This window comes from Peromyscus eremicus, chromosome 9 (assembly GCF_949786415.1).
Source record: "Peromyscus eremicus chromosome 9, PerEre_H2_v1, whole genome shotgun sequence".
NCBI lineage: Eukaryota > Metazoa > Chordata > Mammalia > Rodentia > Cricetidae > Peromyscus > Peromyscus eremicus.
The window spans coordinates 2,882,861-2,909,571 of NC_081425.1; the positions used below are offsets into that span (position 1 = coordinate 2,882,861).

General features: G+C 44.9%; 1 protein-coding gene and 1 long non-coding RNA gene across 3 annotated transcripts in view; one reads left to right on the plus strand and one right to left on the minus strand.

Annotated features, from left to right (window-relative positions):
• Ubac2 (UBA domain containing 2) overlaps positions 1 to 26,711 on the minus strand; it is a 180,876-nt gene that overhangs the window by 150,550 nt on the left and 3,615 nt on the right. The window lies entirely within an intron of this gene.
• Positions 710 to 17,265, plus strand: LOC131919127 (uncharacterized). Its single transcript, XR_009381165.1, has 2 exons — positions 710 to 992; positions 16,823 to 17,265. It is a non-coding gene; the product is annotated as an uncharacterized LOC131919127 (long non-coding RNA).

Sequence of the window (26,711 nt, forward strand, 5' to 3'; positions counted from 1 at the left end):
AGGACCAGAGAGGGAGCGGGGTGCTGTAAGTACACCCTGAAAGGAGAGCAAGCCCTCCTTCCGCTTTTACCTGTTCCTATGATAGACAGCCACACCTGGCTCGTCACCTCCTCAACAACCGGACCAGAGAAACCACACAAATGAACTTCAGATTCCTGGGCCCAAGTCTTACACTGGCTCAGCTCTCTGACCAGCTATTCCAGTGCTGCTCTCTAGCACCCTGCCTGGCCTTCGTATCTCCTCCCCTCCTCCCCATTCCATCCTGCCAATGACTAACTCAACGGGCTGCCTTGGTTGTCTCCCTAACCCATCTCTAAAATCACTAAGCACTTACTCTAAACCATGCATGATTCTCAGCCCTAGGTTCAGCAGGGATGTCAGGACAAAGGTAGACACATACGTCAGGTAGAAACAAACGCTACAGAAAACCTGAGCAGGCAAAGCCTGAGGCTGCTATCCACTATGAACTCCCAGGGGCTTCTCAGGCATAAGGAAGTGCTGCTAAGCCCCACTGACATTAGGGGTGGCAATGTGACTTGCTTGAGCCAAGAAAACCTAAGATAATGTCACTTCCAGACAGATGCTTAGAGCTGTGAATCATTCATGCTTTTTCCCTTTACCAGAGCTCAAGATGGTAGACACCCTGTCATCCAGATGTTTCCAGCTGAAGACAGTGTAGGGTGGACACCCCCACCCCCAGGTGATTCTCTACGGCGCTGGGAAGCAAGGCTTGTTCTTGTACAGCAGGCCTCTGATGCTCACCTAAGGTACTTACTATGAAAGAGCTAGTGGAAGAGGCAGCCGTCCTACACAGGGCAGCCAGGGAAGCCTTGCTCAGAGGTAAGAGATCTGGACAGAGACCTTAGCGAGCAGGCCCTGAACTATCTGGGGGAAGGAGCTCTACCAAAGGAACAGAATGCATACAGGCTCTAAGAAGAACCACATTCAACAGGCAATAGGACCATCCACACACAGGAGTGCAAGACACACAGGTGGGTCCTAAGGCCAAGGTGGAGGGGGTGTCAGTGCACAGGACACAGGTGGGTCCTAAGGCCAAGGGGGAGGGGGTGTCGGCGCACAGGACACAGGCGGGTCCTAAGGCCAAGGGGGGAGGGGGTGTCAGGGCCAAGGTGGAGGGGGTGTCAGCGCACAGGACACAGGTGGGCAGAGCCTGAGGCACGAGGAGGCTTTCAGCCTTCCTCAGGATGGCAGGATGTTTGGGGTGGGGAAGGTTAGGTAGAGGGATAATGCCATCCACGTTACATCATCATTTGAGATTTAGAAGACAGGCGTACAAGAGGGGTCCAGTCAGGAAGCCATTCGGATGACCAGGTAAGAAATAATGACACTCAACCAAATAGCCCAAGAAAGGTGGCTGGCTTCTGGTCAATTCCTCGACTCTGAAACTACCTACAGTGGTCTCTCCCACTTGTTCTGACTGCTTTATAACGGTATTTAAATGTGGATTTAGATTTACCAGCTCTAGCTGACTAGAAGATGGGCCATTACGTCTGGCATGACTAAGAAATGCCGCCAATATCCCGGGATGTCACAGGTTCTCAAGGCACACTTCAGTGTGAAGAAGTGTACCTGTTATTCCTGCTTCGGTCCCCAGAGCACAGGCTCCTGGCGGCAGCGGCTGAGGCTGGCATGCTCCTGGCTGCAACCAGGGATTCCCAAAGGCAGTCAATGGGTGTTTGTTAGATGGAAGGGCTCTGACGGAGAACAGAACTTACCCAACTGTCCACTGATGAAGAGTACACAAACAGGAACAAGCTGCCACATATATACAACAGGATTTAATTCAGCCATGAAAGGTTAAGGAATTCTGAACCTGAGGACACAGAGCTAAGAGAAATGAGCCTGTCACAAGAGGACAAATATCCCACGGTTCCCTTTACATGTGGCATCTTGAATTGTGAAATTCACAAAATCAGAGAGTAAAATGGCGGTTGACAACGGCAGTTGGCGCTACAACCAGGGAGTTTCTTAATGACACAGTTACAGTTCTAAGAGGTAAAAAGAGTTCTGGAGGTTTTCACACAAAAATATGATCTGTGCACTTGAACATGGGTAAGGACACAAGGTATGGTATACGTCACTGAAATTAAACATCACAAGAGGGGCTGCAGAGATGGGTCAGCGGTTAAGGACAATGGATTCTTCTAGGGGACCCAGATTCGATTCCCAGCACCCACACAGTGGCTCACAACCATCTGTAACTTTAGTTCCAGTGGATGAGTCCTCCTGGCCTCCATGGGCACTGCATGCAATCAGTACACAGACATACATGCAGACAAAACAACCATACACAGAAAACTGTTTTAAAAAATCAGAAGTAATCATACTTACTGAAGGCCAGCAAGAGATAAAAAGCACTTGCCACCTTGCCTGACCACCTGACTTTGAGCCCCAAGATCCTAGTAAAGACAGAAGGAGAGAACCAACTCTACAAAGCTGTACTGACCTCCACAAGCATGCCATGACAAACACACTCCAAAACCCACAAAAATGAACAAAATACTTACTAAAAGAACTTATTCTTTTTTATATAACCATTTCAATTTTATCCAGGACAGGGGGGAAAATAAAGCTAGTCAGGGCAGTATACCGTATTAATGGGTTAAAGGAAAATGTACTGTGTGATGTTTTTCATAAATTTCAAAAAGTAAAATTTATTTTGTTTCCCTTTTTTTTTTTCTTCTATTTTGGTTTTTCGACACAGGGTTTCTCTGGAACTCACTCTGTAGACCAGGCTGGCCTTGAACCAGAAATCTGCCTCTCTCTGCCTCCAAATGCTAGGATTAAAGGTGTGTGCCACCACCACAACCTGGCTTCAAAAATAAAATTTAAATAAAACATGCTTTAAAAAAAATAAGCTATCCCCTTGGTCTGGCTCACGACCTCTCGCACTAACCAACACTTGCTAGCATTGTTTAATCTTACGGCCTTGCTCCTGGCATTCATCTCTAAAGGAGGGCCTTTGGCACCTCTTACCCATCTCTCCAAACATTCTTCTCACGCTCCAGATGCGTCCCTCAGCACTGCTCTACTAGTCACGGCATCCTTCGACTTCAGTCTTCATTTAACCCTTCGTAGTCTTCCTCAGAACACAAGCTCTATGACCGCAGAAGGGTCCTTGCTTGTCTTGTTCACGACTCTATCCCCACAGCTCAAACACCACCTGGCATACAGCACCTTTTCAGTACTTGTGGCAGTAAATAAAAGAAGTACATGGTTTAATTCTCAACTCTGTGAAGAATGCACTACTCTCTTCAAATTGGCACTCTAGGGAAAATGAGGTTTAGAGAATACATTACTTGTGCGTGGTAACAAACGCCTTAGCTTGGGTGCCCTGAAAGGGAAGGACAGACAGAGGCTTACAGGCAAGTGGTTTGCACTGGACTGTGACCCCAAGCAGCAAAAGTGAAGGACAAGGGAAGGAATGAGGGAGAGTCCACACAGCGACCATTATCAAGTCCCTGAACCGCCTCTGGTTCACCCTCCAGATCAATAGGTCTCTCAACCCTCATCAGAGAAGCTTCTATTAGCAGTAGAGGGTAATTAACCCCACAACTAGACAAGGTTCAGAGAATAAAAGACTGTAGAATGTTCAGCCCTAAAGGAAACATGTATACCCTCCCCTCAATGCCAAGGCTCAGAGATCACTGAGGAAGAGGGGCGGAGAGAGCGTAAGAGCCAGAGGTGGCGGATGGCAATGGGGAAAACATGTCTTCTGAACACAGCAGAGCGGCTGTGCACTGAAATCAGTATGACAGCAAGCCTAGGCCAAACCGAATCCCAGTAATGGAGAGGGGAGCTGAGCATACAATCCCACCCGGCCAGCAACTGTTAGCTGCTGGGAGAAGAGGCGGTTTTCCATGAGTATAGCCCCTGGTGTGCAGCTCCAGTACAAAACATCCAAGAATGTTTTAGCAGCACAACTATACTGAGTTTTATTGCTGTTGCTCTTTTTAAAGGTCACAAATCTGGGTGGGTAAGGAAGAGAAGTGTGTCTGGGAAAAGCTGAGAGGAGATTATGACCAAAACACACTGTACAAAACTCTCAAAGAATGAGCCATCTTTTTAAGACTACATTATCAGGTTGGCTCCCTCCAAAGAGACACATCAGCAAGACTTTCCAAGAGCCCGACAAAGGCATCTGGATCTACCACCCAGGAAGGGCGAGGAGAACTAGACTGGCCTCCGGTGGGTGGGAAGGCCGTCCTGGAGGAAGGAAGAAGCAAGCATGATCAAGCTTACCAAACGGCACTCCAGGACAGGCAGGATAAGAAAGGAGTCTGAGCACACAGAAAAGATGCACAAGATGGATCTGACAGCCGCCTAGCAGTGGCATCCAGCGGAACCCAGATTCAAACCCTGGCAATCTGATACTGATACAGCCATATCCTGTGTTACATACCATACAGCATAGCATACATACCATACCATACATACCCACAGTCCACTGGTACTCTCACCTTGCTGCTGACAAAGTGAAAGACATAAACTACCACAAAAAGCACTAACACATTACCATGGTGCTTGTCAATAACAAGCAAATGCAAGCCGGGCGGTGGTGGCGCACGCCTTTAATCCCAGCACTTGGGAGGCAGAGCCAGGCGGATCTCTGTGAGTTCGAGGCCAACCTGGGCTACCAAGTCAGCTCCAGGAAAGGTGCAAAGCTACACAGAGAAACCCTGTCTCGGAAAAAAAAAAAAAAAAAAAACAAAAAAAAACAAAAAAAAAAAACAAGCAAATGCAACTCTGAATGCAGACAGCAAAAAGAATACAGTCTGTGGAAAGTGTAAGTAACAGCGGGACAGACACTTATTAATGCTCAAGTTATCAAAACTAAGTTGTACAACTATGTTGTTGATATGAAACGCACCCCGAAGGCTGTTGAAAGACTGGTCCCTAGAGCAGTAGTGTGAGGTGGCTGGATGATAATGGGACTAATTGCCACCACTGGATTGATTCAGAGCTGAACAGCCTGTTGTGGGGGTGGACCCTAGTCCTCCTGCTGTGGACTATTAGTTGAAGATGTGTTACATTCATTTATGCTGTGGAATATTTAATGATTCAAAGATATGTTGCATTCTTTTACATTGCATTTGTTTAACTTTGTGAAGCTGTGCTACTTTGCCTGTCTAAAACACCTGATTGGTATAATAAAGAGCTGAACAGCTCATAACTAAGCAGGAGAGAGAAACAGGCGGGGCTGCCAGGCAGAGAGAATAAATAGGAGAAATCTAGGCTCAGAAGAGGGAGGAGCGAGAAAAAGAGAAGGAGAGGAGGGTGGCAGGAGCCAGCCATGGAGTAAGAAGGGAAGAGCCCAGAGGAAAACACAGACTGGGTAATTTAAGTCAGAAAAGCTGGCTAGAAAAGCCACGCTAAGGCCAGGCATTCCTAAGAAAGAGTAAATCTCTATATTTATTTGCGAGCAGGGTGGCAGGCCCCCAAAGAGTATATAACAACCAACTACATCCTCCATCTCTTCTCTCCCTCTCTCCCTCCCTCCCCTTCTTCCTTCCCTTTACCCTCCCCCCACCTTACACTTCTCTCTCTCCATCCTTCTACCCATCATTCCTGGCTGCCACGAAACAAGCTCCTCCTCCATCACACATTCTCACCACCATAGTACTGCCTCACACAGCCCGAAGGCAACAGAACCAGCTAACCATGGATTCACATTTCTAAAGCCACGATCTGAGGTAACTCTTTCCACACTGAAACTGTTCTTCCCAAGTACCTGTCACTATGGTGGTAAGCTCACATACATATACATAGTCATTCATTCATTCATTCACTCACTCTCTCTCTCTCTGAGCCACACACACACTATCTCTCACACAGTCTCACACACACATATTCTCTCCCATATTCTGACACACATACACACACATATTGAGGATTCAGGCCACAGCAATTACCATGGATATACACAACAACTTTATCAGAAAGATACTCTCCTAGCATTGTCTATATTACTGTAAAAATAGTATCTGTAAATACCCAGAAGGAAAATAGAAAAATTAAATTATGTTCTATGTGTAAGACAGAATAATATTCAACACTAAGAAATAGGTAGTATAAAAATACTTCAAGCCTTAAAAAGATGTTCCTAAAAATAGTGTTAGTGGCATTATAATACAACAGTTTTTAAAAAACAACATAAATAGATGTTTTGTAAAGCATGTATCAAAATACTAACAATGATAATCATGCTCTACTCATGAGATGTTTTGCTTTTTACACAAATCTATTTTAATGGAAAATTCATTTTTAACTAGTTACTTATTCAAGGAAAAGTTCACATACCCTCATACCCAGAGCTCAGGCAAGTCACTAGTCAACTTCCTGTCTGTGAGTGGAGTCAGAAAGTAGTTCGTACACCAGAGCCTAAGCAGTAAACAAATACGCTTTGAAAAGTCGTTTCTCTGACAGACATCTCTTTCCCTCTGAGGATGGGCATGCTATGACTGAACGAGCAGGCAATGCACTCATCTAAAAGTCAAAGGGAAACCATCTATGGTGAGCGTGGTATAAAACAGCAAAGCTAAGATTTCTTTGGAGTCATTTAGTTCTACTTCTCTTTGGTATGACCAAAGTTTACTACCATTATTTGTGGCAATTAATACCACTTAGGCTTAGGTGGCTGTGGCCATAAAATAATGACTATAATGACTCCATTTCAGGTGGATTATCTCATATCCAATACTGTCCTGATAAAAGGCCTTCCCGAGTCTCCTGAGTCCTTATTATCTGGAGGTAGGAATTCACTGTTCACAGACTTTAGGTGAAGAAAAGGGCTGGAAGATTAAATAGCTTGCCTCAGGTCACAGTTTTATGGTAAAGGGGCTGCTATTTGAACCCAGTTCTGCCTTACTATTAAAAAAAAAAAAAACACTTTTTCTAATATCTACTGAGAAAAATATACTTTATATATTTACTATCTTACACTTAAAGTAAAACTTTGATCTTCAAAAAGTCAAACATAGATTGAACGACTCATAAATTCCACTCCCAGACATATATCCAGGCAAAGCAAAAACAGGACCTCAAACAGAAGCTTATATATGAATGTTTAAAGCAGTATTATCACAGCAGGTAAAACACAGCCGAGTGACCACCAACAAATGAAAAAGATAAAACATATTCCATACAATGGAATATTGTCTGGGGGAGAGGAATGGCATCCTGGTGCCTGCTACATGTCATGGGCAAACCTCACAGCAAAATAATACAAATACAGCAACATCAATAAGTAAATACTTTAAAAGGCTGGAAGGAGAATCTTACTGTGTGAATTTTCCCTGAATATTTTGAGCACTGAAGACACTAACCACAGGTTTTGCTTAACTGTATGATCTGTTACAGAAGGATGCTAGCTGCAGACACAATGGGGGAGCAGCAACCCCGTAACTCGATCTGCCCCCACATGTCTGGCCTGCAAAAGTACAGGTCAAAAACCCAGTGTGGTTGACACCCTTCAAGCAGGGGCCGCCATACCCCACCACAAACACTCATCTTCCCATTAATGACTGTTTAACTAGTTGGTAAAGTTCTTGGGGTTCCCACAAAGAAAGGGATCATGTAGTATCTCATGAAGTAACTTCCTCACAACTTTATTATGAGAAAGGGACTAAACAAACCAAGGGTGGAAGTTCACAAAAGTACAGTAAGCCACACACTGGGAGAGGTGCCCTCAGCTTCCTCCTCCATTTAGTTCCCAGGCCACTAGGCTTCCTGGGCAGACTCCTAAAGGACTTGTCTCGAGTGACCATGTTGCAGTGTGATGAACAAGTACTTCTGGCGACCATCTCCACAAAGACCTCTGTAAGACTGCCCAGGGCCAAAGGGTTCCAGTTTATAACTGTGACACTCATTTCCCCAGACTGGTTAGAGGTTCAAAACAAAACAAAACTGAAAGCCGTCCATGAATGGTTTTTTGTCCCTTATCCTCTGGGGAGAATTCAGTGACACCAGGCACCTGCCTCATTGACTGCTCCTTACAAAGTGCCCAGGCAATCAGGCAGAATGCCTGTCTCACAAGGGGAGCCGACAAACACCTGTTGCTGTGGCGATGGTTGTGAAGTATACTGGGAAAATGAACAGAAGAAAGTGCCAAGAAGGTTCTAGAGTAAAAAAAAAAAAAAAACAGGAACAAGGACTTGCCCTCAAAAAGGTGTCTATCTAAAACATGTAGACAGGATGAGCTGAGAGTAGTAGCAATCAAATTTAAAAGGATGTTCTGAAACAGCACTGAAGGCTGAGGCTGGCTCCCAGGTCATAGAAAAGTGTATCAAATCTGCAAAGCACCCAAAACAGCATCAGGCACTGACATCTTACTTAGTGTTACCACTGTGCTCAACTCTAGTTGGGTTTATACTCACTAGAGAGATTTAATGTAAACACTAACCCCTTCACTAATCATGAAAAGCAGTGACTATTAAAAGCACTAATTAGATGAGAAACACAGTTACAATGAAAAAATTTTACAGTGAAAAGGGGTAAGGACACTCCTGTTTCTTAAGCACAAGGTAAGCCCTTCAACAGTAGAAACAGCTCTGAAAGCTGAGTCAAGATGCTTGTGGAAAGCTCTCCACCTGTACAATAAACTGTAAGGGATAAGAAAACATAATTCCAAAATGTGGAAATCTGAGGTAGGTGCCAAAAAAATGAGTTGTTTTTAGAGCCTGAGCCCAGGCATGCTCAGTGGCACAGGAAGTCCATGCCAAGCAGCAGCACACACTCAGAAGACCGAGATGCCATGCCACAATGCCAGGTCACTCACCTCAGGAGACAACTGAAATATGGACATTGTAAAGTCCCAAATACCTCAACCTCTTCCCACAGCCTTCCATGTCACAGAGACACGTAGCCCACGCATCTCCCCACCCGCCAAGAACCCCCCACCCCCATCCATGAGAATGCTATGGATAACCACCTGGGGACACGCCAGGTATAGATCCAGGCATTCAAAGACTCAGCATCTCACCCGGAAAAAAGGCCAGGTAAAAAGGCCAGAGCTACAAGGGCATGCTAGGACATCAGAGGAGAGAAGCAGATGGTATGCGTGCATCCTGAGGCTGTCCATGTGGACCACATTGGCCCACTTGGAAAGACACAAGTGAAGCACACATCTACAGGGCCTGAGTCTGACTTTAGAGGGGCCCAGCCTCTCTGTTGAAAATCCACAGGAGAATCAGGCTTGAAACAGTGAAGTCTGGGCTTCTATGTGACCTCCCTGTACCTCACTAGTCTGTGAGCTGAGGGAAAGAAAAGGTCCCACTCAAACCTCAAACACTAAAACCAAGTCCAAAGAAGCAAAGAGCAAATAAAAGCAAGGAAACCAGAAAGAGAGGGAAACCAAATTCCAGCCTAACAGAGTGGACTGGGGCCCCGTCAGCTCCTCCTCCTGTCCGGTTGTTCTGAGATAACAACCCTCCAGACACTAGAGAAGTGTATCCTTTCAAATGAAGCCAGGGCACAGGGAAGCTCTGGGAAGGAACATGAGCAATCATGATGCACAGCACCTCTCACACTGCACTCCACCCCACAGACCCACTGGAGTGACCACTCTGTTCTGTACCTTCTACTCTATTAGGTACAAGTTCCCACGCTATAATTTGCATGCATAAATTTTAAAGAAAACTCTATCACTACAATAAAAAATGTCACTTGGTATTTGGAGATGATAACTGTAAAAATAAACACAGTTCTAACAAAACAGTCACTCGATTCTACTAATTTTATTGTTGGCTGAAAACTCTCAGCCTGCCTCTCCTGTTCTCTGTTACGGTGGGAAACTGATCTACTAGACAGGTATTTATAAGAACACTCTGAGACTTTTCTCTTTAATATAGCTGTGACTAAGGAGGACTAATGGCCATTGCTGTTGGGCCCAACACTGTTTAAAGTTACCTCTAGCAGGAGCAATGCCACTGAGAGCATCAGTGGGCCACTTGGGCCGTCCATAAAACCCTCCCCAAGCCTACTCCCACATTCTTTCCCACAGACAGCCTCGCTGGAAAGAAGGCTTGGCAAGCAAGTAAAATCCTACAACCTTCTACAACAGAAGCAGCACATACAGGGCTGGAAGTCTCAAAGGAGAAGAGAGCTTGGGGTTCCTTCAAAGTTCAGCAGGGTGCCAGGGAAACAAAACAAACAAAAAGTGCCAAGAAAGGCGACACACAGCTCAAGGAGCAGCAGCAGAGAAGGACGGATCTGAGGCAGTGTAGAAAAAGAGACTGCTAGACTCCGTGCTGGACTCCACAAGGTGGCTTCCACAGTAAATACACAACCACAGGAATGTTAGAAGAGCTAATGACTTCTCTTCCATATAATAATCAATCCACAGACAGATCGAGGAAGGCTTGCCATCAGACCATATTGAAAACACAGGGCCATATCTGACACACAATTAGGAGCTTGTTCCTGGGCTAATTTCTTTTTTTGTTTATTTTTGAGATAGAGTCTCACTGTGTAGTCCTGGCAGGCCTGGAACTCACAATGGGCTCATTGCTCATTTTCATAGTGAAATCTACTGAATATGCCAAAAATTGATCAATTAAAAAATATTTGGGGCCAGGCAGTGGTGGCACACCAGCACTCGGGAGGCAGAGCCAGGCGGATATCTGTGAGTTTGAGGCCAGCCTGGTCTACACAGCGAGATCCAGGACAAGCACCAAAACTACACAGAGAAACCCTGTCTCAAAAAACCAAAAAAATTGGGTGTATTCTTTGAAATTATAAAAATATGTGAACTACAAAAATCAAAACTGTAAGATGAAGAGCTAAACCACACACAAAAAAGAAAAACATTCACTTTCCCAGGCTCACAAACAATCGCAGATGAAGAGAACAAGGAGATAACATTTAGTCTCTCCATTGACAAGATTGTTTAAATTATCATGCTCAATGGTTACAAGTGTGTGGTGAGGAGCTTGCCATCCACAGCTGACACGTGTTCAGGAACACAAGCTTCCCATCCCAGAATGGCAGTACAGATCAAGAGCTGCACAATGTCCCATTCTTTGCTCCTAGAAGTCCATAACTGTGATTATTCTTTTTGAGTGACTTCAAGAATGTGACCCCCTGTCATAGTGCATGTCTTTAATCACAGCAGGTAGGAGGCAGAGGCAGGTGGATCTCTGTGAGTTCGAGGCCAGGCTGGTCTATATAGTGAGTTCCAGGTCAGCAAGAACTACACACTGAGACCCTGTCTCGGGAGGGGGAGGGGGGGTGAACTGGCTGCTCTTCCAAAGAACACAGGTTCAATTCCCAGCACCGACATGGCAGTTCATTTGTCTCTAACTCCAATTCAAGGGGATCCAACACCCTTTTCTGGCCTCCTTGGGCAACTAGACACACACGTGTGCACAGACATAAATGCAGCAAAACACCCATATACATAAAATTTTAAAATAAGAATTAAAAAAAAACAAATAATAAAGTCCTTTAAAAAGGAAAAAGAGCTGGGCAGTGGTGGCGGTGGTGGTGCACACCTTTAATCCCAGCACTCGGGAGGCAGAGGCAGGCAAATCTCTGAGTTCAAGGCAAAGAATGGGACCATGGCTTGGGGTGCAACTCAGGGGTAGAGTGCTTGCCAGGTATTCACCGAACAACAGCCAACCAACCAACAAACAAGCCAAGGAAGACAGAAAAGAAAAAGAACGATGGGATCCGAACTTCCAGACACATTCAGCTTGACAGTTTCTCAATGGAAAATACTGAAGAGAAACATTTTAGTGTTAGAAAATGCTACAGTCATTCAAACTTGTGATTTTTAATATCTAATGCTGAGAGGACATAAAATGTACACTTGAATTCCGTTTCTACATTAAACCAAAAATACACACATGTACATACATCTATCTATGTGTGCCTAAGAGAAGAGAACCCACCATAAATAGCTAGGGAAAAGTTGCAACTAAGCGATCAATGCTGTTTACGTGGGTGGGCAAGTGACTGTGTGAGACTAGCCCTTTCTACACTAGACATTTGTGTGGTTTCTTTTCAGCAAGCATGTCTAATTTTACAAGACAGAACGAACATCACAAGCCAGGACTGGAGACTATAATATGGATAAATCCACTTAAGGTTAAATTTTAAAGTAAAATGTAACACTTGCCACAGTTTTGCTTTCAGAAATGTTGACATCCAGGAGAGGGTGGAAGGAGGGACAAAGTGCAGCAAAGACGTCTGATAAAACCTCAAGGACTGTATCACTGCACTTACCTAAAGCTATACATAATACATATAAGTGTGTGTGTGTGTATATGTACTTGTTTGGGGGAAGGGGGTTCAAGACAGGGTTTCTCTGTGAAACAGTTCTGGCTGTCCTGGAACTCACTCTATAGACCAGGCTGGCCTCAAACTCACAGAGATCTGCCTGCCTCTGCCTCCCAAGTGCTGGGATTAAAGGCGTGCACCACCACCACTGCCCAGCTAATATGTACATTTACCAAATGAAGTTATGCCACTTGGGCTGACAATGCTCCCCCCGAGAGCCAGACAACAACACAGGACCAGGCATGAGAAGCCTCCATGCAAGCTGCTGGGTGTGGTAGTCCAAGTGACTCCAAACAATGCAGGCTCTTAGCCTGCCCCTCATTGCCTCTCAAAGGTTGAATGTAAGTCCCCACTGTTGAAGACACCACACGTTTAGAACACAAGAATCAGAAAATTCAAGCTAGATCTAACCTAAAAGTCTCCCTTGGTATAGATATACTAGAAAGTATTATGTAAACTGCCAAGGAAGGAATAATCCTATCAATCCAATCAATAATCCATCTGTGAGACCTATTAACTATAATGATGGCCAGCTTGGCAAAATATCCCTAAAGGCATTTTGCAGACTATTTGGTTAACTATGTAAAGATGTGTTGCATTTGTTTAATTATGTAAAGATGTGTTGCTGTTTTACCTTACTTGCTTAAGGCACCTGATTGGTCTAATAAAAAGCTAAATGGCCAATAGCAAGGGAGGAGGAATAGGCAGGACTTCTGGGTAGGGAGAGTAAGTAAGAGGAGGAATTTAGGCTCAGGAAAGAAAGAAAAGAAGACGACAGCCAGACACAGAGAAGCAGGAAAGTAGGACACACAGCGTGAAAGAAAGGTAAAAAGCCCAGAGGCAAAACATAGATGAAGAGAAACAGGTTAAATTAAGTTAAAAGAGCTAGTGGGACAAGCCTAAGCTAAAGGCCTAGCATTCATAATTAATAATGTCTCCATGTCTTTATTTGGGAGCTGGTTGGCAGCCCAAAGAAAATGCAAACTACAAAGGTGCAACAGGGTACTCATATCGTGGCAGTAACCCACAGCTGTCTAAACGGACTTAAGGCCCATTCTATAGGAGGAAAATCATGTCTGGCTTCATAACCTAGACAACTATCCAGGGCTAGTGAGGTCATGGATCTTAGACAATAACCTACTTTACTAGACCAGCATAATCCTAACTGCATTCTAAAATTTATCCTTATACCACACATAAGTGTAGCTCTTACCCTTCATCAAATAAGCTTCTCTTTACAGCAAACAGAGACCATTACAGAAAACCACAACTGGACCCAATGGACACAATCAAGTGACCACGGGGAGCCCAGCCCCAACAGATACATTGCCAACACAACTCCTGCACACAAAGCTCAAAGAACATCAAAGAAAAGGACAGAAAGATTCTAAGAGTCAGATGACCAAGAAGTCTACTATGAGATTCTGTCCCCAAGACATGACAGAAAAGCTACACCCACGAATCCTCGACAATATGTGTAGCCATAAGTTTTCTCTGGTCCCGCCTGGCCCCGCGGTCCCTCAGCCCTTATAAAATAATCATTCAGAGGATTAATACTATTTATAAACTGTATGGCCTATGGCAGGCCTCTTGCTAGCTAGCTCTTATAGTTTAACTCAACCCATAATTATTAATCTATGTATCGCCACATGTTCCATGGCTTTACCTGCATCCCGTTACATGTTGTTCTTAGGATGGCAGTCTAGCATCTCTCCCATTTCGCCTTTCTCTTTCCTCTCTCTCTCTCTCTCCTTGGATTTCCTGCCTGACTCTAAGCTGCCTTACCGTAGGCCAAAGCAGTGTTATTTATTAACCAATGAGAACAACAGATATCACAGCGTACAGAAAGACATCCTCCAGCGAATATGGCTGCCTAAACAAAGCCTAAACAATGACAGTATCAACAGACATGCTAACTCAGAAGGGGAAATCTCACTGGGTCCCACACCTAGATAAGAACAAGCCGAGGGAGGAAGAATCAGCCTCTCCTAGAGATGAGACCCCTAACTGGTTACCCCGTACAAAGTGATGGACCCTAAGTCATATGCACCCAAGCAGGTTTGTGTGTATGTCTGTGTGTCTGTGTACGAGAGAGACAGAGAGAGTATAAGTGTAACTAATAACAAACACTACTAATGTAATAATAAGAAAAAGAGGCCATCAATTTGAGAGGAAGACATAGGACATGGGAGGGGTTGGAGGGAGGAAAAGAAGGGGAGGAAGAGGAAGGAGAAAATGTTTACATGTATACACACTCAATTATGTGAATGAAGGTCAAGTCTGTCAGCCTAATAGCTTGCTTTCCTTACGCTGGGTTTTTCATTTCTAAGTAGTTTTAAAATGTCGATAAGTTAAAACAGCTTTTTAATTAACTTTTTGTAAATACAAAATAATGGACTTCAGTTGGGCGGTGATGGCACACGCCTTTAATCCCAGCACTCGGGAGGCAGAGGCAGGCGGATCTCTGTGAGTTCGAGGCCAGCCTGGTCTACAGAGCGAGATCCAGGACAGGCTCCCAAAAAAAAAAAAAAAAAAAGGACTTTACTCTATTGTCATGTCATTGTACTTTGTTTACTGTTAACCAGCACCCTCCCTCTATCCCCACCTTCCTCCTCCTGTGGGCTTCTTTCTTGCCCCCTAAGACAGACAGACAGACACACACACACACACACACACACACACACACACACACACGCGCATGTGTGTATGAGAATTTTTTTCAAGTGTATGTGGTGAGCATGCATGTGTGTGCAGGTGGGTGTGCACATGTGTGGATGTATGTGGAAGCCCAAGGCTAATGTTGGGAATCTTCCCCGTGTGCTTTCCTTCTTATTCTTTATGAGGCAACATCTGTCAATCAAACAGATGTCAATCAAACACGGAACTAACAGACGGGGCTAGTGTAGCTGGCCAGTGTGCTTTGCCTCGTCTCCATCTTCCAAGGCTGAAATTACAGGGGCGACGTTACCTCACCCACCATGCCCTCCTGACATTTACATGGGTCCTCTTGATCAGAACTCGAGTCTTCTTGCTTGGACAGCAACCTCTTTGACTGGCCAGGCAAGTTTTATATGCTGAGCTCCCCAGTGCAAAAACAACTTTTTCATTATGGAGTTGCTAAGGGCCTTGGAAGTATTGCTCTTCATTGCCAATCATTAAAAAACAATGCAGACAAACTGTGTCAGGCTACATTAGAGAGACTGGGGGGTGTGGTCAAAAAATGGTAATATAACGCATAAAAATGAGAAAATGCATAGGGTGGGGAGATGACTCCGTTGGTAAAGTGTTGGCTTTGTGCAAACTTGTGCCAAGTTCAATCTCCAGTACTCATGTAAAATCTGTAACCTGGAGCTGGGGGTGGGGAGGTGGCGAACAGAGGCAAGCAGATGCCTGAAGCTCATGGGCAGCCAGCCTAGCCAAATGTTTGAGCTCCAGGCTCGGTGAAAGACTGCCTCAAAAAATACAGGAGACCAGCTGAGGAAGACATACAACAGCGACCTGTGGCTCCACATGCACACTCACACAGGCACACTCACACAGGCACACTCACACAGGCACACTCACACAGGCATGTACACATACATGTGTGTATAGAGAAACATCTGGAGACATGGTTAAGATGCACTGTATACATCTATGGAATTTTCAATGAATTAAATAAAATGAGGATTTAATTATAATTCTCATTTATTCTTATAAAACTTCAAGCCCTCTTGGTACCGTCATTTCCAAACATTTTCCCAAAATGCTGGGATAAATTACTTATCAAGTTCCCCATATCAAAATTATACACAAATGCATCTTAAAGCAGCTGAGGAAGGTGGGCTCCACTTTCAATACTGACACTAAAACTGACCAAGGCTGAGTATGAAATGGGTGGGAGAAGGAAAATGTGAGTGGGGAAGGAAACACGCGCATGCGTGGTGCAAAGATCTAGTTAGGACTGGCGCATCCTGCTGACGCAGGCTGATCCTGGTCCCGCTGGAGGAAGAGGGAGAACAGGGTGGACAGCGTGCGATGGTGAAGACTCTCAGTCAGATCTCAGCTCGCCCGCATAGCAGCTACATGATCCTGAGATGATTCTCTGCGATAGCGCGCTGGCTTGCAGTGAGGAAAAAGCAGCTGGCAGGCTTCAGAACCTTCAAGGGGCCGCTGGGGAGATGAAGTGTAGCACGTACAGCCACCTTCTCTCTCAAGCTGTTCGTTAAGTTTTAATTTAGTACCACCCTTAAGGGCTGGAATTTGGCACCGTGTGCCAAAAGTTATAATAATGCACTTTATTAGATGTTTTATCCCCCCCCCCCTTTAAAGCTAGATCCCAAGGGGGCCTCAAACTCCCCAGGTAACAGAGGATGACCTTGAACTTGTGATCCTCGCGTCTCCACTTGCTGGTGCTGCGGTTACAGCTCGCTCAACCACATCTGATTTTATGCGGTGCTGAGGTGGCCAGGTCTTCACGCACATCAGGTAGGCGCTCTGTCAACTGGGCACATCCTCGGTTTATTTTACCTTCTTGTACTTCTAGGAAAATGTTTAAATCAAGATGCTCTCAGCAAAGGAGGGAGAACCCTCATTATTCAAGAACAGCACACTGGAGGAATGCTTGCCATTAAAGGGGAAGCCGGACCACCACAAAAGCCAACAACGTACACGATCCCACGGCACCGTGAAGGGTGCTGTTGGAAACAAGCATGGTAGCGCGCTGCGTTAACCCAGGACACAGACACAGGGGTTCTCTATGAGCTCCAGGCCAATCCAAGATGGTATTATAAACCTTGTCTCAAAAAACAAAAGCCAAAAAAACAAAACAAGATTCTGCTGGGTGAAACGAAGTCATACACAAAGTAATGTTTGAATTTGGCAAATCTGTTTTTTATTTAGTGGTTACTCAGTTTCCAGTTGGAAAAACAAAACAGAGTAAACCCCAAATATCAATAAATAATATTTATTTCTTAGTAATTTTCTACACTTTAGAAGTTTGATGAACATATATTTGTTTTATAACAACAAAATCAGTTATTTTACAACAAAAAACATAAATGGTAGGAAAAGAATAGATAAATAAAATTAACTGAACTCATAGCTGTATCTCTAATTTCCACATTTTCTAAAGAGTGGCTAGTCTCAATTTTTCAATGTAAAGAAACATCCTTCCCTCAAGTTTCTCCCGCTCTGGTTAATGTCTAATTATTTCCTTCTTGGCTAAAATCTGTAAATAAGTCATCTATTTCTTAGCATTTCAGGAGTACAATCCTAAAGCTTTTATGAAATAAATAAAACCAAGAGCTGGTCTTTGAGAGCACATGGCACATGACTACACATCTGGTCTCTGACTTCTATTAATCTAGACTCTGAGAACCCAGAAGAGGGACTGCCCCACAAAAATGGTCTTTAAATAACCATTAGACAGAAAAATGAAGAGACAGGCCATGGACAACCCAGACTTGATTAGAACAGAAATGCAGAGCATCTAAAGTCACCTTTGAAAACCTGACTACACTTTGCTCACAAACACATGTAAACGAAAGGGTAGAGCTGAGCTGTCCTAGTCTACATTCTACTGCTATGATAAACACCTTAACCAAACCAGCTTGGAGTCAAAAGTGTTAATCTAGTTGACAAGTTACAGATCTCACTGAGTTATATCACTGAGGGAAGCCTGGGCAGGAACTGAAGCAGGAGACTCTACTGGATTATTTCCAGGCTCACATTCAGCTAATTTTTTTAGACAGCTGGCCCACCTGCCCAGGTATGGCACTACCCACAATGGGATGAGCCCTCTTACACCAATCCATAAAGAAAATGCCTCACAAAGCCAGGCATAGTGACAAGAGCCTTTAATCCCAGCACTTTGGAGGCAAAGGCAAGCAAATCTCTGAGTTCAAGGCCAGCCTGGTCTACAGAGCGAGTTCAAGGACAGTCAGGGCTACACAGAGAAACCCTGTCTCAAAAAAGAAAGAAAGAAGGAAGAAAGGAAAGGAAGGGGAGGGGAGGGGAGGGAAGGTAGGAAAGAAGGGAGGGAGGGAGGGCAGATGAAGGAAGGAGGGAGGGAGGGAGGGCAGATGAAGGAAGGAGGGAGGGAGGGAGGAAAAGAGGGAAGGAGGGAGGGAGGAAATGCCTCACAGACGTGCCTACAAGCTAATCGGACAGAGGTTGCTCAACTGATGGTTCCTCTTCCCAGTACGTCAAGTTAACAACTAACTATGGCACAAAGTGTCCACTAAGGCACCAAATTACAAGAGCAGCTGCCTATCAAAAGGGTAAGCACCACACCAAAATGTAGACTTAACCAATGCGCCAAGTCCAAACTGGGAAAGAAGGAAGGAAAATTCTCACCTTTGAATACTGAACTGTTAATGTACTGAATTAGATATTTTTTTAGCTGTTTAAAATGCACCTATGTGCCATGACATTTATTATCTAAGATTATGAGCACACGACTATATATTTGGTCTCTAACTACTATTAAACTAAACTCTGAGAACCCAGAACAGTAACTGGCCCACATAAATGATCTTTAAGTTTCTATCTGTTGAACAAATAGACAGAAAAATGAAAGGACAGTCACAGTATGTCCCCAAATGGGTACATTTTAAAGAGCTGGTGAGTCCACAAAGAAGTTAGTTTGGTCTTCCCCACAAAAAAAGTATTCATCATGCTGAATACATACTTAAGAAAGGATGCATTTGTAAGAACATGGTTTTATCCTGACAAAGAGCAGGGATCAATGGATGAATGATGGATAGGTCATCATCATCTGGAGACAGATACTCAGGTTCCTGAAGCAGATGGGGGCTCCAGACCTGGAGATAGGACTGAGGAGTTCCATGACTTATGTCTACACCAAGGTTGACGCCAATGGACCTTGGGCTCATGAAACCTAACTGCATTTCAATCGAGGCTCCCAAACAAATAATTTGAATCAGAATATTTTAACTCACGGGTAATTCCAGTCCAGTTGAGCACTGCATTCCTCACCTTAAACTGACCCATTTACGGTGGTGCCACCATGGTGATGTTAGAATTTTGTCAGCAGGACACCTTGGTGTTTTGGATCTTCAAAGGTCTGAATCCAGCTGTGTTTCACTCAGACTCAAGCAGCAGTCTAACTACACAAAAATTCTTTCATCTATTCCTATTACACTTCTTTTGCGGGACATTTGATCACACTGTGTGAAAGGCACCTTCTTATTGGTTTAATAAAGAGCTGAATGGCCAATAGCTAGGCAAGACTTTCAGGGAGAGAGAAAGAAAGAGAGGGCATGTGGGGCGGGGGAGGGGGGCTGGCATGAAGGATTCACCAGCAAGACATGGAGGGAGTTGGACGTACAGTATGGAGGAGAGGTGATGAGCCACATGGCAGAATGTAAATTAATATAAACAGGCTAATTTAAGTTTTAGGAGCTAGTTGGGAACAAGCCTAAGCTAAGACCAAGCTTTCATACTTAGTAAGAAGTCTCTGTGTCATTATTTGGGAGCTGGCGGTCCAAAGAAAGGCTGACTACACACCTTTGATGCACTCATACATTAGTGTTCTTTCTATTCTGTGATTTAAAAAAAAAAAAAAAAGGCAATCTTACCAAAAGCAATCTAAAGATTCAATGCAATCCCCATCAAAATCCCAACACAACTCTTCACAGACCCGGAAAGAACAATACTCAACTTCATATGGAAAAACAAAAAACCCAGGATAGCCAAAAGAATCCTGTACAATAACACAACCTCTGGAGGCATCACCATCTCTGACTGCAAGCTCAACTATAGCGCTACAGTAATAAAACAGCTTGGTATTGGAATGAAAATCAACATGTAGACCAATGAAATCAAATTGAAGACACTAACATTAATCCGCATACCTATGAACACTTGATTTCTGACAAAGAAGCCAAACTGTGCAATGGAAAAAAGAAAGCATCTTCAACAAATGGTGCTGGCATAACTGGATGTCAACATGTAGAAGATTGCAAATAGATCCATATCTGTCACCATGCACAAAAATCAAGTCCAAGTAAATCAAAGATCTCAACATAAATCCAGTTACACTGAACCTGAAAGAAGAGAAAGTAGGAAGTATCCTTGAATACATTGGCACAGGAGACCACTTCTTAAATATAACACCAGTAGCACAGACATTGAGAGCAACAATTAATAAATGAGACCTCCTGAAACTGAGAAGTTTTTGTAGGGCAAAGGACACAATCAATAAAACAAAACAACAGCCTACAGAATGGGAAAAGATCTTCACCAACCCTACATCTGAGAGAGGGCTGATCTCCAAAATATATAAAGAATTCAAGCCAGGCGGTGGTGGTGCACACCTTTAATCCCAGCACTTGGGAGGCAGAGCAAGGTGGATCTCTGTGAGTTTGAGGCCAGCCTGGTCTACAGAGTGAGATCCAGGAGAGGCACCAAAACTACACAGAGAAACCCTGTCTTGAAAAAACAAACAAACAAAACAAACAAACAAACAAAAACAGAATTCAAGAAACTAGACATCAAAATACTGAACAATCCAATTAAATTAAATTAAATTAAAATGGGCTACAGAGCTAAACTGAGAATTCTCAACAGAAGAATCTCAAATGGCTGAAAGACATTTAAGGAATCGCTCAACATCCTTAGTCATCACAGAAATGCAAATCAAAACGACTCTGAGATACCACCTTACACCTGTCAGAATGGCTGTGATCAAAAACACTGATAACAGCTTATGTTGGAGAGGATGCAGAGCAAGGGGAACACTCCTCCACTGCTGGTGGGAATGCAAACTTGTATAGCCACTGTGGAAATCAGTATGGCGGTTTCTCAGAAAACAGGAATCAATCTACCTCAACACCCAGCTATACCACTCTTGAGCATATACCCAAGGAATGCTCAATCATTCCACAAGGACACATGTTCAACTATGTTCATAGCAGCATTATTCATAATGGCCAGAACCTAGAAACAACCTAGATGCCCCTCAACTGAATAATGGATAAAGAAAATGTGGTACATATACACAATGGAGTATTACTCAGTGGTAAAAAAACAATGACATCATGAAATTTGCAGGCAAATGGATGGAACTAGAAAATATCATCCCAAGTGTGGTAACCCCGACTCAGAAGGACAAACATGGTATGTACTCACTCATTAGTGGATACTAGATGTAAAGCAAAGGATAACCAGACAACAACCCACAACTCCAGAGAAGCTAGCTAACAAGGAGGACCCAAAGAGAGAGGCATGGATTGCCCTGTGAAGAAGTAGATGAGATCTCCATGTAGACTGGGGGTAAAAGGGGACAATGGAGGGTAGAGGATGGAGGATGAGAACATAAGGGAACGGGATGGTTGAGCTGGAACAGGGACAGAGTGGGAGAGAAAGGAAAGAGATACCATGATAGAGGGAGACATCATAGGAATAGGGAGAAACCTAGTACTAGGGGAGTTCCCAGGAATCCACAGGATGACCCCACCTTAGACTATTAGCAATAGTGGTGAGGGTGCCTGAATTGGCCTACTCCAGTAATTAGATTGGTGAATACCCTAACTGTCATCATAGAGCCTTCATCCAGTAACTGATGGAAGCAGATGCAGAGATCCCCAGCCAAGTACCAGGCCGAGCTCCAGGAGTCGGAGAGAGAGAAGAGGAGGGATTCTATGAGCAAGGGACATCAGATCATGATGGGGAAACGTAGAGACAACCAAACCAAACTAGTGGGAACTCATAAACTGTGGACCAACAGCTGTGGAGCCTCCATGGGACAGGACTAGGTCCTCTGCATAGGCGAGACAGTTGTGTAGCTTGACCTGCTTAAGGGCCCCTGGCAGTAGGATCAGAATCCATCCCTGGTGTATGAGCAGGCTTTTTGGAGCCCAGTGCTGTGGGGCATACATGAGCTACAAAGATGGTGCTGAGAGGAAGTTAGCCCAAGTTGTTTACACTGAGATTAGATACAAATGGTGCTGAGAGGAAGTTAGCCCAAGTTGTTTACACTGAGATTAGATATAAATGGTGCCGAGAGGAAGTTAGCTCAAGTTGTTTATGCTGAGATAAGATACAAAGATCAGGAGATGATGTCAGTACATAAATAACTCATAAACAAAGAAATGAGTATAGGGTAACCTTTAAAACGATTGGTTGGTTCCTTCCACCCCCACCTAGGGTTCTGAGGTTTTCTGGTATAAAAGAGGCTTACTGCCTAACAATAAACAAGTTCTTGCTTGACTTGACTCCCCGCTGTGTCTGATTGTCTCTGGGTAAGAGGAAGGCTGCGAAACTTTCCTCAGTTCCAGGCCACCTCTTTAGAGGTGACCTAAATTCCTGGTGGGACAAGACCCCACACAGTGCCTATTGTGCGACACCTTACACAACCTTGGAGGTGGGGGGGCTTGCTCCTGCCTCTACTGAATGTACCAGGCTCTGCTGGCTCCCCATGGGAGGCCTTGCCTTGGAGGAGGTGGGAATGGGGGGTGGGTTGGGGGAAAGGCTGGGGGACAGGAGGAGAGGGGGATCTGTGGTTGGTATGTAAAATGATTAGAAAATTTCTTAATTAAAAAAAATACAACTGAAAAAAAAAAAGAAGAAGAAAATGCCTCAAAGGCTGGCCTACAGGCAATCTGAGGGAGGCCTGTTCTCAACTGAGGTACCTCTTCTGGAATAACCCTACAGGCAATCTGAGGGAGGCCTGTTCTCAACTGAGGGACCTCTTCTGGAATGACCCTACAGGCAATCTGAGGGAGGCCTGTTCTCAACTGAGGGACCTCTTCTGGAATGACTCTAGGTTTATATCAAATTGACAAAAAATAACCAGCACAGCTCATTACCTCAAGGAACACAGGTTTTGCCCTTAGTGACTCACTGGAACTGCTGTCCTAAAGGAAGGCCAAATCCAGCACTCTCTGTAGGTGTGAAAGACACTAAGGAGACGTGCTCAAGAGGATTGAAGAGACGGGGTGGGGGGGTAGGGGTGGTAGGAACCGGGCCAAAAACCAAAGAACATTCTACTAAGATGAGGACTACAGCTGGGTGTAGCAACTCACACCTGCAGTCCCAGTACTTGGGAGGCTGGAGCCAGACTGCTGTGAGTTTGAAGCCCTTTTGGGCAGAAGGAGACCCTGTCTAAAAACAGAAAAAAAGGACAACAATCACGAGGAGCAAGAAGCAACATGTGAGGTGCTGGGTACTTGCTTCTCTTGCAGAGGAACCAGCGCTTGGTTCCCAGCATCCCCATGATGGCTCACAACCATCCACAACTCCAGTTCTAGGGAATCCAATGCCTCATCTCACCTCCACTGGCACCAGGCATACACACAGTGCGCACGCGCGCGCACACACACACACACACACACACACACACACACACACACATAAAATAATATTTGAAAATCTTAGGAGGGGGACAGCACCATTCGATGTCACATGCCACTGGTCACTCTGTCCGGAGCAGCTTTGGCAGTGTGCTGGGACAGCCTCATCACAGCCGGTATCATCAAACAGAAGACAAACTGCCAAGAGCTAAGGATGCAGGAAGACTTAGAGATGGACTTCCAGAAAGCGCCAATGGGAAGGGAGTGCTCGGCAGCTGGGCAGGGGCACACAAGATCATTGGAGATGTATGTTTCTGTATTTGCAAGAAAAAGCTCAGAAAAGACCACTCCACACTTACTAACCAAACATTTACCAGGGCAAAGTCTTTATCACAGCCACTCACTGTCCTTTCCACCATGAGGGATCTGAAGGACAGTTTACTTCGCCACGGCAAAGACGCACCAAGTCAAGGGGGGGCAAGGGAGAGGCTCCCTCCCGGCTCTGGGCGTCTCCAGAGTCTGAGGAATCCACAGGACAAAACATCAGCTCTGCTAGTGCCAGGCTTGTTCTCAGAAGAGGAGAGCTAAAAAAGTAACAATGACAGCTTTAGAAAGAGAAAACTCCAAGTATGAACAAGCAGGACAGTGAAGGGGTACCCAGGTGAGAGCCCTGGGGCTTTTTTTCCCCCGGCTGGGCTGAGTGTGAGATGTGGTGAGATGGAAACAATCTTGAAGCCAGAGAGCACACAGGGATGGCCAAATCCAACAAACTTCACCAAGAAACTGTGCCTATGGCTCAGCTTGGATCAGACACCCAAATTAACACATGGTTGGAGTCTTATTCGACATGCACAGCAAGCCAGGAATAGCAGTGGCTGAGTCTAGATGAGATGCAAATGAAATACTTAACTACATGGTCCAGACTGGCCATGTTACAGAGAAGTACTGGACAAGGACGACAACCAGGAGGATCCCAGGCTGGGGTGGGCTGTCACTACTAAGGGAAGCTGAAGGATGTGCATTCACACTGAGGACAACAGGTCCAGCTGAGCCAGACACACGATGCCCACCACTGCCCGCTCTGCTGGCTCCTCCTGCCCATCCTGCACACAACAGAACGACCTTGTAATGCCACTTGCTGCTTTTGCAGTCCTCACGACCACTGCACCGTGGTCACTCCGAGTGTCCCTTGCATATCTCCAACTGGACTCTGAAGACACTTCAACATTCATCTTCCAAACAAATGAGCTTTTCTTGCTCTGCATTCCCTACTTTCGTGAACGGTAACCCATGATCTAACCAGCTGCCTAAGCCATAAACCCGTCACCCTGGATCCCTTCTCCCCTCAATCTAAAATGCTTGACTCACAGCACACCCTGCCCACCTCAACACCTTTCAATTCCTCCTTATGCTGCTATACTGGCTAGTTTTTGTCAACTTGACATAAGCCTACACATATCTAGAAGAGGAAGTGTTGTGGAATGTTATTTTAAGGTGTGTTACATTTGTTTATGCTGTGGAACATTTGTTTAATGATGCAAAGATGTGTTGCATTCTTTTATGTTTCATTTGTTTAATTCTCTGAAGCTGTGCTACTGAGCCTATCTAGCACACCTGACTGGTCTAATAAAGAGCTGAACATTCCATAACAAGGCAGGAGAAAAAATAGGCAGGGCTCCCAGGCACAGAGAATAAATAGAAGAAATCTGGGAGAAAAAGAAGAGCAAGATAACAAGAAGAGGAAGACGCTAGGGGCCAGCCACCCAGCCACGCAGCCACGCAGCCATCCATGGAGTAAGAGTGGAAGTAAGATTACAAAAGTAAGAAAAGGAAAAAGCCCAGAGGCAAAAGGTAGATGGAATAATTTAAAGTTAAGAAAAGCTGGCAAGAAGCAAGATCAGCTAAGGCTGGGCATTTCTAAGTAAGAATAAGCTTCCGAGGGTGATTTATTTGGGAGCTGGGTGGGAGGCCCCCAGAAGAGCAAAGAGTTAGAGTAAAAAACAAACAAACAAACAAACAAACAAACAAAAAAAAAAACCAACAACACATCTCAATTGAGGACTTGCCTCCATCAAATTAGCTTGTAGGTGTGTCTGCAGGACATTTTCCTGACTAATGACTGGTGTGGGAGGGCCCAGCCCACTGTGAGTGGCAGTCCTGAGTCCTGTAACAAAGCTAGCAGAGCAAGCCATGGGCAGCAGGTCAGTAAGCAGCATTTTTGCATGGTCTCTGCTTCAGTTCCTACTACAGGTTCCCGACTGGAGCTCTTGTCCTGGCTTCCCTCCATATGGACTGTGAGCTATACGGTGAAATAAACCCTTCCCTTTAAGATGCTTTCAATCTTGTGTCTTTATCACAGAGAGAGAAACCAGGGCAGTCAGTCCTCAGTGTTACCATCTTAATCAGGCCTTCGGCATCTCCCCACAAGACTAACTGCTCTCTCCCTTCCTGTGGCCAGTCTCTCGTCCCGATGTTTGTTCATCGGACTCTCGATTTCAGAAAGCCGAGAAGGAAGTCCAGATTTCGGGTACCAAATCAGCCCCTCTGAAGGTAACTCTGGAGTCAGGACCCCGAGGGCATGTGAATGTGCTCTGGGTTGTCCGGCTGGTTGTTGTCTGCCAGGCAGGCAGCCCTTGGGGACTTCAGCTCCACTGCTGAAAACCAGCTCCCATTTTCTTCCCACAGGGAGAAGCAGACCAACGATGGTCCTAGACCCTGTTATTCTTCCTACATCTCAGGACTCTGTCCTTTCATTTCTTCCTAACTCTTCAATCTCACAGCCCCACTGGGTCTTTCCTAACAGTGTTGATGACACCCTGAAGTCTCTCTAGATGTGAGCTCTCCTGTGGCCGCTTCCAAGTGCAGCTCAAGCCTCCCTGTGTGAGCCATTCACGAAGTGCATCTCCAGCTCACTATCACCTCTTTTCACCCTACTCACTCCTCCGTCACCATAATCTCACTCATCTCCATAACAACTGGAGAAGCTGTTCTGGAAAGGTTCTGGATGTGCCTCTCCTTCCAAAAAGGTCACTTTCCAGACTGCATTTTGAATCTTGGCAGCATCTGTCTACTAACTGTTCCTTCCCGAGGACGCGCACACACACACCATCCTTGGCCTCT